Source organism: Protopterus annectens, chromosome 4.part0, assembly GCF_019279795.1.
Source record: "Protopterus annectens isolate FY-2018-M chromosome 4.part0, PAN1.0, whole genome shotgun sequence".
Classification (NCBI taxonomy): domain Eukaryota; kingdom Metazoa; phylum Chordata; order Ceratodontiformes; family Protopteridae; genus Protopterus; species Protopterus annectens.
This window is the reverse complement of record NC_056733.1, coordinates 287,878,250-287,890,419: the sequence shown is the minus strand read 5'-3', so window position 1 is coordinate 287,890,419 and position 12,170 is coordinate 287,878,250. Positions and strand designations below refer to the sequence as shown.

The 12,170-nt window shown below is 40.8% G+C and overlaps 1 protein-coding gene across 1 annotated transcript in view; it reads left to right on the top strand.

The window, feature by feature from the left end:
* Positions 1-12,170, top strand: part of PLBD2 (phospholipase B domain containing 2) — a 634,614-nt gene that overhangs the window by 555,099 nt on the left and 67,345 nt on the right. The window lies entirely within an intron of this gene.

Sequence of the window (12,170 nt, the reverse complement as noted above, 5' to 3'; positions counted from 1 at the left end):
AAGAGTTCATTCCTATTCCACCCCCGAGGACACAACCTTTTTTTATTGTAATCAGCTCCAAAATCACTGGCTGTGGGGGTAGCAGGATACATCTCCTTGCAGCTGTCATTCTTTGACCAAATTTTCAGCTTTCTTATTATTTCCAAGATTTGGCCACAGGAATATTAAAGGCTCTCCTACTTGTATCCATATCTTAAAAAAATACTAGCTACAGGGAAATTGTTTGAAAAAAACTAATTAACATTACTCCTGCATTTTCTTAAAGTTAAACAAGGCAATTAATTTAAAGCAAAATTAATATAATTAAGGCAAGTCATTTAAAGTATGTTTTGAGAATCTGGTACAGTAAACCACTGACAACTGTTCCTCAGCTGTACACAATGTGTTGATTTTGTCATTGTGCTGTAACCCTCACCTGTTTGACACATGCCCCTTCAGCTAGTGATTCCTCCTCATATGTGTCCTTCTTTGTTACAGCTGTAGAATCCCTTTAGGACTGGACTCCCAAATACATCTTATGGGCATTTTAAATAGATTCAGTTCCATAGTAGATGTTCTTCGTGTTTCACTGTTGCAGTCGTCACACTTGGGTTATCCTGCCAGGGGTGGCCCTCAGTCATCCCGAATACCAGAGTATTTCTGCGTCGGTTGCTGTTGCTCCAGGACTGATGTCAGGTCATCAGTGGTATAAAATTAGGCCGCCGACGCCATTACATCAGTCTTTCTTGCTTTGGAGCCCGAAGCACAAGCAGTTTGCACGAGTGCCGGTCGGCTGCTACCTGAGTTTCATTTCCAAATTGAAGTTGAAGTCTTCTAAAGCTAAGTACCCCGCTGGGGATCCTTTTTTCTTGCTCTAACCGATGTCAGAGAAAGTTAACAATTATCTGGCCTGTGGAAAGCAAATACCACACTGAGACTTCCATTCCTATTGCGTCACCTGTTTAGGCCCAGACCACGACATCCCTCGCTGTCGCTTTTGTGCTTTGTTCAACGCCAGAACTATACGTCGTCGGGCCCTTATTGTAGCTAAATATTTTGTTCTTGATCTCCGCTTTCTGAAATGGCTTTGGTAACCCATTTGACTACCAATCTTCTGAAAAAACGTAAGGATAAAGACCGACGCTTCTGTTAAGCTAGTCGCCAGTTCACTGGTCCTGAGTGAGGTGATTTCACAGCCCCTGATGCCTGCTTTTTTGAATTTGCAGGCCACTACCCAGACTTGTTCGGAGTCTGGTATGCCGCGAGACCCTTCTTTGACTAAGGATCCTGCGGATGTCTCTACCTTGCTTGGGTCTGGAACCGCTGAGCAGGCACCAGCTTCCGAGGAAGCTCTTTGCACTACCGATGCTCGACAAAAACTGACGACGACTTTTGCGTCTTCAGTTCTTTCTAAGACTACTGAGTTTCTAAGGCACAGGGTACGAACCACACCTAAAAAACCTGCGACCCAAGCTCAGCCAACTTCTTCCATGCCTCAGTCTCAAATGTTTAAAATGGCGGAAGACCTTATCATGCTTATTAGGGGAAGCCAGCCTACCCCTTCAAAAAGAAAAAGATTTGTCCCCAGCAGTTTTATCTGACCACAAGTCCGAAGACTCTGAGGTTTCTGAATATGAAGACATGCAACCCCTATCTGCTTTTGAGGATTCAGATGCAGAGGAATCCATTCCTTCAGAGGATTTTTCATTTGGTGAAACCCTACATACTTTAAGGGAGGATTTCCAATGGGAATGTCAGGATTATCCTAAGTCCAAAAAGAGACTCGGGGGAATTATTTGATTTACCACAGCACAGACCTTTAGCCATTCCTTCAGTCTTGGATGTTGTTGATGATGTGTTTATGGAATCCAGTTTGACTCCTGACACCCTTTCTCCTGCTCCCGGGAAACTTGACAGTATTAGAGAGTCCCTAACTCTCACATATTTCTGTTCAAAAATCCTACTGCTGATCCAGAGGTCATCTCCCAAGGACCTAAAGGAATAAAAGCAACCACAGCTAAGAATCCCACCCCCTTGGACAGGGATTTCCAAGCTTTAGACAGATAGGTTCATAGGTTCGTAGGTTGGTACTAGGCTATCGGCCCTAGGGCCTATGCAAGCCTAGCCATAACAATTCCCTGGATATTTCTTCCCACAGTATTTACTTCTCCAAGCCCCTGTCTAGCAGGGTGACTGACATGATCCCCGGGGTGAATTTCCTATCTCCCATCCAATCATCAAGGTTCCTTTTGAAGAGGGCCAAAGAGGCTCTCTGCTTGATATGTACGGGCAATCTATTCCAGAGTATGGGGAGTCTCTGGGTCAGGAAACTATCCCTCCAGCATGTTTTGTTCATTGTGATGACAAGGTTTAGATCCCTGGAGCGTGTGGCTCTGAGGGATTGGGATTTCTTTAAGTGGAGCATGTCCAACAGCTCAGGGTTTGACATGGCCTTGTATGTTAAGCAGAGATCGCCTCTGAGTAGACGATATGATTCTGATTGTGCTAGGTGTGCCACATATGAAGAAAAAAATGAAGTTGACCTACAGAACCTGTCCCCCTCCTACGGAGATTGCAAGAATACTAATAGCACCCATTGCAAGAATACTAGTAGCACCCAGAGTCTTTGTGGGTGGCCCTTCCTTGGTGGCTGTTTTACCTCATTCTCACTGATAGTGCTAACTGTGTTAATCTTTGATCTGCTTCTACAGAGCACACCTGCAGCACCACTGTACACTATAGACTTCAAGTCTAAAAAAGGATTTCTAAAGTATTTACAGATGCACAAATGTGTCATACGGTACCAGAAGTATGTATCTGTAAATGCCTCAACTTGAAAAATAATTATCTATTTGAAAATTCAAGGAAAAATGCTTATTTCCGTCCAAAAGTGGACCTCAGCAAAAATGCAGTACTATTACCTTATTTTCTTTGAAGTGACTAAGCATCCCAGAGGGTAATCTAGATGATTTTAAGTTCTTTGCTATAAAATTAACTTAAATTAGAAAAATTATTTGAAAGGATTAGCTTCAGGGTAGATGTAGGAGGGACTCCTGATGTCTGACATCTGACGTCAGCTACTTTCTAACCAAACCGCATGCTCAGGCATCTCTTCTCCTTGAAGAGCCATAATTCGCAGCATGGATAATACCACATTATTTAAAATAGCTGCATCACTCACTACATATCTTCCTTTTTTGCATAAATGGTAGCAATAGAGAAAGGCAGGTGCAGGAGATTTTTTTAAGTAGTAACAATGGGACTTTCGACTGTTGCATAAAACATCTAAAGCTACAATTTAAATGTGGTACGGCAAGCCATTTTTTTCTCAGGTGTTTTGTTTTTCTTTATTGAAACAATGCAGGATGAGAAACACTCTCAGAAAATCTTGACTGTGGAATTCTTTGCAAAGCCAAAAGTACTTGATGAATAAAGTGCTAAAGTCAAGGAAACTATGTAAATAGTACTTGTAATGTATAAGTGAATTAATCACTTCACAAGATTCCTTGGGACTCCACATGTGAACTCCTAGAAGTCCAAATCACCCTATACTAGGCTAAATATCACATGTTAGCTAGCTATAAAAGACACTCCTAGTCTCCTGTTCACAATAGCTACCTTAACACATTAGCTAAAATTCCCAGTAAATCCAACACCTTTCTACTGGGGACTTCCAACTATCCTTCAGCAAACTGGCTGACCTACACTGCCAGAGGTTGGTGTGTCCACTGCTTCCTTGACATTATAAATGCTAACTTTCTTTCACTAATAATTAAACATCATACTAGGGCCCCAATATTTTTGATCTAATCCTCATAAATATGGTCATTTCTTGCACATATCCATATGTATCATCACGCCTTGTTAATTCATACCATAATTTAGTGATGTTTTCATTTAAAACCAGTGAAACTTTTCCTGTAAATAGCTTTGTGTTTAGGAACTTCTCAAAAATAAACCTTCTTTAGTTACCTGACGATGTAAATAAATTCTGCTGTAATCTTCCTGTGAAAAGGATCCTGTTGCTGAAGCTGCTACCTATGACTCTGAGTTTTCCCACTTTAAGTAGTTATATTGACAAGACAGTCCCTCTCCACAACAAAAGTAATGAGAATTTTAAAAACAAACCTGTAGTGGAATACCCATATAAATAAATGAAAAAACAAACTGCTTAATGCTTGTATGAGGTCTCATTTTACCTACCTTAAGAGCAGACTTATACAAATTAACAGAAAGCTTAAGGGGAACCATTAGGAAGCTCAAAGATGAGTAGGAACTTAAAATAGCAGCTAAAACCAAAAATAACTGCAAATCTGTGTTTGACTGTCAGGAAGTTAACACTCAACAGTATTTGGCGCTAATCTACAATAATACTACACTCTTTGGCCAAAATGAAAAAAAAAATTTCCTAGCTAACAAGTTGAGTACAAATTGTATTCCATCCACAGCTACAGCATTGCCATAGGTTTCATAATCCCAGCCACCCCCTTTAATATGGAACACGTTCTCTTAGCCCTTTCAAAATGAAGAATATTTCATCCATGGTCTTTGACAACATACCAGATTGCTTGAGTGCCAAATGTGGCATTTTGGACCTCCTACTTAACCTCTTTAATCTACGCCTCTCCACTGGTTACGTTCCTAAAGCTTGGAAACCGCTATTGCAATTGCACAGGGGTGGTCCAACCACAGACCCTGGTAACTATAGACCCATTAGTCTCACTAGCCTCATATATAGAGCCATGGAATGCATTATCTCACACTTCATTAATCTGGGCATTGAAAATCTCTTAACCCTGGACCCTCATCAATTTAGCTTTATCAAAGGAAGGTCCTGCCTCAGTTTCAAAAGTAACTGAAGTAGTGGGGACAGGTTATGCAGTGCATACAGCATATCTAGACCTGGCCAAAGCCTTTGACATTATTCACCATGCAGGCATTATTGGTAAGACTTTTAAATCTGAATATAAATCCTTGTTTTGTGCAGTGGATGGATAACTGGCTGGCTGACGGAACTGATGTGGTTAGAGTAGCAGTAGCCACTTCTGAAAGCTTACCAGTGGTCCGTTTTGGGCCCTTTCCTGTTTGGTATGTATTTCTCAGAACTTTAGGCCAGCATTTGTGGCCTATGGTTAATTAAGCATGCAGATGACTGTAAATTGGGTGTTTGAACAACTTCAGCACACTCACAGTTGCTCCAGCATTGCTTAGACTGCGTTAACAGTTGGTGCAAGGACAAAGATCCAAATTAAAAGTAATAAAAACGTAGCATAGTTCATTTTGGTAAAACCATTTCACTTACCTTATAGGAGATGCCCCTCTCCAATCAGACATTGTTTTAAGGAAGATCTGGGTCTCTTGTTGATAATTCTTTATCATTTGACCATGTCTCCACAGCAGTTTGGAAAAATCTTTTATCTGGCCCATGTAATTTCCAGAGGCATCTCCACTTTATCCAAAGAAGTCTTAATTCCCCTGTAGTCCCCTGTACTCCTATCTTATCAGACCCATTTCTGAATGTAATGCATATTTTGTCATGTATTTATCTAAACATATCCTACAACTTGACCTCAGAGATTCATACCTAAAAAGTTCAGTGGCCTCAAAAATTTTAGTTATCAGGGTAGACTGGCAGCCCTACCTGTGTACTCAGTCTCTTATATACTCCTCCTTGGAAGTTTGTCTAGCCCCTCGTGCCATGAAAGATCTAACTCTGTTTGACCTACTATTCCATTGCAGAACTAATGGTACATAAAATACTATGTTAAATTAACTAAACTTTCAACAGCACCTAAATAAGACAAATTGGCATGATATATTTCTATCCCTCACCTCTCTAGCAAACTTGTGGTACATTATCAAGCAGAGTAGCATCCTTGCTACCTTCACGGTAAACCTATGGACAGCTGCAAATTCTCTCCCGGTCTGTCTTGCCTTGCCCTCCTTGAGGCTAGAGGGAAATCTGAGTTTTTTTGCTAGGGCTTGAAATGATCTGCAGACTGATTGCTTAGTATTTTCCATGAATCTATAAACAGATCACTGGTTTACCAGAAAATGAAAAGTATTGTGAGGTAGTTTTGTTATAGTGGAATTTCTGCCTCTTTGCTTCTTTTTTAACAAATATATTGTACTGATTGCTGGGTTGTAGTGAAGAAAAGGTAGGGGGATTACTCAGTATCTGTGTTATTTATCTGAAATATTACAAATACATGGGTATATTAATAATTATATTAATTTAACAACCTTGGAGCAAAGCTTGGGAGGTGAATCTTGACATTAAGAAAAAAGAAAATACTAAGTATTTTGCCAGCTTTCAGAACTGTAAAGCATTTAATGAGTGCTGTCAGAAAGGTATTCTAACTCAGCCCCTTCCGTTTGCACTTACCTTCCATGCCTCTCAACTATCCAAATTTTCACAGAAGGTCCAGATTTTTGCCTCATATGTTTGGTCTGTTCATAAATTCCATGTTTTTGGGAAAATTAGAAGATTGAAGTCAAATAATGACATACATTTAAGTTTCAGACTTCATATCCATCAGACAATGCAGGCAAACACACATCCTCAGCAGACAAAAAAAATCTTTTATTCCACCACTGTCACTTGCTGGTAAATACTGGCAGATTTTGCTGCCTAGTGTGAGACCCGACCTTAACAGCTTAAGCGGAGTTATTAACATTTGTCAAGGTCGGGTCTCGCGCCACCCTGGTGCTTAACTGATTTGCCTTTTTCCAAACATTGGTGCGTAAATCACCTCACTTCATGCACTACATGATATTTATGCAAATGTCATATTTTGTGTAAATATCTCCGCTAGTATCCACATTGTGGCATGGATGGAGCAGCATTTCACAGGCTAGGTCAGCACACAGGTCAGGAATGTCTGCTGACACAAATATAGTGATCAGTAAGCAAGAAAGAGAGACTTTTTTATATGAATGCGTCATATTAATGTTTCTGCAAACAATGTCTACCACCTAGAGTATATGTGATATTTAAGTTGCCACTAATACCCGTTGTCTGCCTGTTATGAACCTGCATGTATTTATACTTGTTTAATAATACAACATGCATGTATGCATAAAATCGTATTTCTGTAAATATCTCACAAACTGTCTAGTTGAACTCATTGTTGAACAACATTTCACATGCCCAGTCACCGCAGATGGCAGGGATGACTCCCTTAAACACACTGGGTGCTTGGTACCTGGTTTTCCAGAAATGTTATTACTATAAATCTTGTGTTGATTATTACATTAATAACTTGAACCATAAAGTGTTTATATGGAGTTCCATGGCATCAAATGAAAGCATATGCAATGCTGCAAAGGTTTTGCACTGGTAACTGGTGTCTAACTAGCATGGTTTTGCAGGTATTTACATTTAGTTTTAAATTAAATGCATAGATATGCATGCAAATCACAATTTTGCAAATGTATCAAAAAGGAGCGACATCTACAAAACTGCTTTACATCAATTTGAAGATCACGTTTACACAAAAGTCACACTGATAGGGTCTGTCAGCTGGGTCTATATTATATAATCGAACGCTTAAAAAAAAGAATGATGAATAATTGACCCCATGTAAGGAAAAGCTTACAATCTCGAAAGCTCAGAACAGCAATTTTTTTCCAAGGGAAAAAAATCGCTGTTCCAAAAAAAAAAAAAAAAAAAATTGAAATAACATATAAATTGGGGGGCTTCCTTCCACACCCCCTACTTAAATATACCAACTCCAAGACCGCACTAGTAACGGAAGCGGCCAAGCGAGTTCTTTCCCTGGGAAAGAATTTGCTTAAAAGCTGCTTCGCTATTTTGCCTTTTCGTAGTTTTAAGTTCGACCAAGATGCATTCGATAGAATGCTTCTTCGGTCATCTAATAGGAACTCTGTCAGCTATGGTTAGAGAAATATTAACACTTGTTTGTACAATTATAATACTTAGATTTACAAATTATCTAATTTGTTCAGTATAAAATTAACAGTATGTCTGGCTGATGTGTTAATGTCACCATTGTGAAGAGGAGTGTGCAATGAGAGCTGAATATTTTAACTTTTTTGCAATTTTTATAGGTTTTGAGATGTATACATTTGTTTTACAGGTAGGTTGTAAAACTACATTCACAAAATTTTATCTCTGTTGAGAGGTGTTCATGCAGGAACTTTGCAGGTGTCAGAAGATGTGGAAGAGTTAAAAGATTTTACTGAGGTACTGTAGGGCAACACTAGTATAGTAGCTTCCATCCTCCAGAAAAGCAGACAGGATTTTTTGCCTGTCCAAGGATTGGATCATTTGACTGAAGACTCTCACCAAACTGGACCCCATTGCTTCCAGAGCAGCTGTAAGATGAAGAACTCCAGTTTTTCAGTTCCTTGCTGTTCATCTGTCCACCAGAGTCCAGGATTGTGGACAGATTTGGGAATCTCGTGTTCCATGTCCTCCACACTGATCCGCCATGGGCGCATTTTGAATAGGAAGTATTGGCTGTATGTAGTGGTAGAGTTGCATAAACATGGCTCAGGGTTGTCTCAGGCATAGAGGAACTGACATGGCAAAACACCAGAACTCCTGACTCAGGCTAATTGATTTCACAGGGGATCTTAAGGGGACAATCTTCGACTTCTCATTCACAGGCCTGCTTCTATTTGTTGACAAGGTTATCAAGCACCTGAGACATGGAAAAGCAGGGCAAAACTGTGAAGGCAGTGGAAGTTGAACTCCAGCCTCCAAAGCCTTTATTCAGCACAGAAGGGGGTAATAGGGTCATAGGTTGTCACTAGGCTAATGACCACAAGGGCCCTTATAAGCCTAGTTGTGTACCCCAAGCCATTTGGGTCCTGAGCATCATGGGCTTCTGTACATGGGAGGGCATGTTAGTAGGGAGGTAACTAAGGGGGGTGGTGTTGGGATAATACTTTTCTTATTGACAACTTCTGTCCATAAGGAATATGGGGGCTAGACCAGGGGTAAATTTACGATTTCCCATCCAGTTGTCAAGGGTTTGTTTCAATAGGATCAGGGATGAATTCTGTTTTACATGGATGGGGGGGCCTATCCCATAGTGCAGGGATCCTTTGGGGCACATCTGTCTCTTCACCACGTTCTGTTTATCTTACAGGTGAAGTTCATATCCCTAAATCTAGTATTGTGCTGTTTGTTTTTTGCATGTGCAACAGATCCACTAGGGCTGTGTTGAGGAAACTCTATAAGCTAGGCAAAGATCCCTTCTCAGCAGCCTGTAGGAGACTGAGTACAGAGACAAAGCCTTTATGGGATCAGTGTACAACAGGGTATTCCTGTCCTGAGTTCTCCTGGTGAGAAGCCTTTGTGGGCATTCCAGCCATTGCAAGTGTCGGTTTCGATGCATGCCAGAGGGAGCATTGTATTCAATGATAGGTCTGATAAGGGCCAACTAGAGTGGTACTATAACTTCCATGGTCCTGGATGTTATACCCTTACCTATAAAGCTGGTGACACAGAATGATTTTATTAACTTATGTGTTTGTCAGAGGCCAGATTGCTGTCTGCATTTGTTCCCAGATCCGTTATTACTGGGTCAACTTTTGGGGTTGTTTTATCGATGGAGGAATTAACTTGGGTTGACAGTTTTCAAAGGACATTATAATGCATTTTTGGCACTGAGATTTAGGCCATGGATTTGACATAAGTTGTTTGTGTGTGCTAAACACACTTGCGAGATGTTGGTGTCTTGGGGGAATTTGTAAATGCTGTTTACAGTCATCTGTGAACTTGGTGAGTCAGAGGCCTTAAAAGTTTGCCTTGACTTCCATGAAGTAGATGCCAAACTGGAGCAAGCCCAGCATGGAACCCTGGGGTACTCCACTGGTGACTGGTCTCTAGGTGAAGGTGGCCTCACCCATCCTGACTTTTTGGGTCCTGTCTGTGAGCCATTTGGCACTCTGGTGAGTTATGTAAGGATTTACACCAGCTCAGAGAGTTTGTCAACAATGTCTGAGTGGGGTATTGTATCGATTGCTTTAGCCAGTTCAAGATAGACAACATGTACTGTTTAACCCTCGTCCATTGTCTCCGTGACCCTCTCAAAGAAGGCTACCAGGTTAACTAGGAATAACCTTCCCATAGCAAAGCCAAATTGGGATGGGTCCAGTAGCTGTAGATTGGCAGTGCCCTTGTTTATCGTTTTCATGATAAGTCGTTCCATAGCTTTGCATATTAGGCTGGTTAGACTAATGGGTTTTGTTGTTCCCTAGGTCGGTTGATGTTCCATCCTTGTGGAGGAAAACGATGACTGTTGAGTCATCCATTCACTTGGAATGCAGCCTGTTTGAAGGCTGCATTTGAAGAATTCCTCAAGTGGTCCTGATAGATCATGTTTTAGACTGTTCAGAAGGCAACCGAGGATGTTGCCGTGACCCATAAAAGGTGGTGTTCTTGGCTTTAGCATGTGCTGCTAGCACATGGTCTCTGTGATAGCTGGGGGAAGTATGTTGGAGGAGATTTCACCTGATGGAGCTGGGGGTGGCAGGTGGGGAAGTAAACCTGGAGTCGAATTTATCAGCCGGTAGATTTGCTACATCACCCTGATCTGTGAAGACGGTACCGTTCACCACTGGTTCAGCACACTGCAGTGTGTTACCTTTAAGGTTCCAGACATAGCTGAAAAAGGCCTTGTGATTACAGTTAGCACATGAGGCTATTCTGACATTGTAAATGGCCTTAATTAGACCTCTTAGTTTCTTGTTTAGATGTGTAAGAGAGAACTTGTCTTTAAGGGAGTTGCTACTCCTGATTTTGACCATGAGTTTTTATATACCCAGTTTAGGTGAAGATTCTACCAGTTAGGTTTGTTTTTAATGCTTGATTTTGGGTTTACTTCTGATAGGTACAGCAGCCTCTATGCAGCCATTCACATATTTATTGGGGATTCTGAATAATTCTGCATAGCTAGCTGTGGTCTCAGGGTTAGGGCGAACCTCGAATTTTGACATACTGTCAATTAATAGGATATAGTTTGCTTTTGAATAGTTCTTAACTGTTACTGGTTTAGCTGAATTTTCTTGGTTGATTTTTACTTCAAATGAGACAACTTTGTGATCAGACCTCACTGGTGAGGACATGAAATTGCCAGTCTGTCCCATGTTGGTGAATATCAGATCCAGTATATGTAATCTTCTGGCTGGAGCATGCACTATCTGTTCCAGGGTGTTTATATTAATAAAGTATTGTGCATCTGAATTTGAGGCAGTGTACATTTCTCAGTCTATAGCGTGTTAACAGGGTGTTTGGTTGGATGTTGAGCACCTCTAGCAGGTTTAGTAAGAGTCGCAAGATTCTAGGGACATAGATGTTGACCAGTAGCTCACCATGATATGGTGAGGGACCTTATCTATGGTGACCTGCATGTGGATAAGCTTCATGGTGTCATCCTGTTTAACCAACCTGGAGGTATATTTGCTGCAAATATAGATAGGCACCCTCCACCTTTGGTCCCAGTCTGTGCTGCTGTTGGTCTAAATTTGTGGAACGCACTGTAGCCTTGCACTACCAGAGTACTTTCTATAGCTTTAAACTAAGTCTTGGTCATGGCACAGATGTCTACATTATCCAGAGTGAGGAAGGCTTGAGGGTGTGGAGTTTTTTGTGTAGGCTCTGAGCATTGAGCAGTAAAACCTTAAGGTTTCTCGTAGAGTTTTTCACTATGTTGATGGTTTTATTTTTTTGGCATTGCCTAAAAAAGGCTGTAATGGGGTGGATACAGTTTTAGCCAATATCCAAAAGCCTAGGGGGAACAAGTGCAGTCCATCTTTGGCAAAGCAATGCGGTCTTTTGGCCATGTCTTCCCATACTGACAGATACTGGATCTCCCTGGAGTGATGCCAGAAACTAAGCCAGTTATTAAAATGGATCATTTTATGTTCTAAAATATGTAAAGTATGATATAATACCACCTGGATATAATATCCTGAGACGAGATTGTCTAAACAAAAAAGGTGGTGGGGTAGCAATATTGTATAAATCTGAATTACAAATTACAATATTGGATACTCAACCTCCCACTCCTAACAATGCTGAAATCTTAATCACTAAGCTCCAGATTAGTGCAAATAAATCCTTATACATTATTTGTGCCTGTATCCCTCCAGGTAATAACATTAATACTCTTGAAAATTCACTTAGCTGGTTGTCCACATCCTTCCCACAAGAAACCATA